Genomic DNA, 2,208 nt, shown 5'->3' with positions numbered 1-2,208 from the left:
CTATTAAACACGCTCTTATGGCCAAGAACATTTTTGCTATTCTAAATTCGGAGAGTAAGATTTGGGTGGATAATTTTTAAAAACAAGTATTGTGATTGGCATCCTTGGAGTTTTTCCATGCCTGCTCATTCTTCTTGGTTCTTCAAATCTATTTGCAAATCAACTGATTTCCTCAAAAACAATTTGAAAATCATCTTTTCAAACCCGGATGACTTGGATTGGTGACAAGACCCCTGGGTTTTGGATCTTCCCATCTCCCATAAGCCGACTTTCCTAAACATGGATATCAATTTTGAAAATCTTCACTTCAAAGACTTTCTTACAAACAATTCCTTTAACACTGACTCTCTTAAAAATGTCTTTGGTAATTCTATGGATCTTGATGCAATCTCAAATTTCAACTTTGATGATGTAAATGATAAACTGTGGGTTTGGGCCTCTCCTACTCATATGGCTACTATCTCTTCGACTGTTTATTATCACATTAATTTTGTCTTTGATTCAATGGATACTTGGAAAGGTTGGGACCATATTTGGAAGTTATCTGTTATTCCTTGTATCAAAACTTTTATTTGGAAGCTAGCCCACGGCAAGCTGACCACAGGTGCTTATCTTTACAATCTAAACATTAGTCCCTTTGCTAGCTGTCCTTATTGTGGTCTGGAAGAAGAAACTGCTTCTCATCTCATCTGGCGGTGCTCCAAAATCCTTCATTGCTGGACGCAAATGCTTACATGGATGAACTTAAACCCACTTGATATAAATTTCATTTTATAATAACAGGACTAGAAGAGATTGTACTCAAATCAAGGCTTTGATAGCAATTATTGCTTGTATCATCTGGAAGGAACGGTGCAGTTATGTTTTCAAAAGAAGTCAACCAAATTTTAGTTCCATCTTCTCCAGAGCGTTTATCTATTGCGTTTATCTATTGGGAGAACTATAATTTTGCAACTGGCTGCACCTTCAGATACAACAGGGAGTCTATTGGGCCCTCTCAGTATTCTAAATCAATATTAATTTTTATAGATGCTTCTTAGGATGAGCTCTCAAAAAACTTCTGGTCTGGGTTTCCTAATCATTGCTAATCCAGGTTTAATCCTTCTTGCAGAATCCTTGGGGACTACTCACTCAAATCCTTTAAATGCCGAGATTGATGCTATTTGTCAAGCCCTACAACTTTGCATGGATTACAACTGGCAACCAATCAAAGTTTGTTGTGATTGCGCAGGGGTCTCTCAGCTTTGCAAAAATTTTCACCCGCATATCTTGGAGATTTAGTGACCTGATTAAGAAGCTAAAACAACTGCTGAATGCCTTCCCTGACATCTCTGTTACTACAATTCCAAGGGAGGAAAATACCATAGCCGACGAGTTAGCTACTTATGGAAGACTCAATCCGCATCTGTCACTCTTTTTCAAAGGACTAGATAGACCAAACTGGATTGAAGAGCTTTGTGCTAGTCATAATCTCTTCTTTTGATGATTTTTGGATGCTTGTTTTTCTTTTTCTTCAGCTTCAAGCTCTTTTGCCCAAAAAAAAAAAAAGCCATACCACTCAATCCGCACCTGGTTCTTGGTGTTAATACTTAGATTTCCCTTTAACAATGTCACAGCCATCCATGAGCAACTCCAAAATCCAAGGGCAACTCTACTACATGCTAGCAAGTTTACATAAAAGGCCAATATATATATATATATTAAAAACTGAAATTCAAACTATTACAACCTTGTCTTATTACATTTAGTTGGTAGTTATACAAATCGAAAACAACCGCATACAACTCTACTAAAGATCAAAGCCTTCTATGGACACACAGTACACATGTCGTAACACTCAATGAGAAAAAGTGTGTTTCCTCTTGGTGAAGAATTGTCATTATATAACAAGAATACAAGCTAATTTTAGCCCTAATATACAGCTAAATTATATATCCTTAGCCTTTAAAATAGCTAGTATATCCTAAACAGGAAAGTAAAATATTTACATATATTCTGCAAGCTTTATATGCTGCATAAAATCTGCTAACTTTAAATGGACAACTAATACCTTTGACATCCCCCCTCAAATTGATGTTGGTAAATCGACAAGAATCAATTTGCCAAGAAGAAAATTATGGCATTGGCGTGTTATGGATTTGGTGAAGATAACTGCAAACTCTAATGGAGTAGCAGTCAACCTCAATGTGTTTCATACGTTCATGGTAG

Source organism: Dioscorea cayenensis, chromosome 16 (assembly GCF_009730915.1).
Source record: "Dioscorea cayenensis subsp. rotundata cultivar TDr96_F1 chromosome 16, TDr96_F1_v2_PseudoChromosome.rev07_lg8_w22 25.fasta, whole genome shotgun sequence".
NCBI classification, from domain to species: domain Eukaryota; kingdom Viridiplantae; phylum Streptophyta; class Magnoliopsida; order Dioscoreales; family Dioscoreaceae; genus Dioscorea; species Dioscorea cayenensis.
This window is presented reverse-complemented; position numbering follows the sequence as displayed.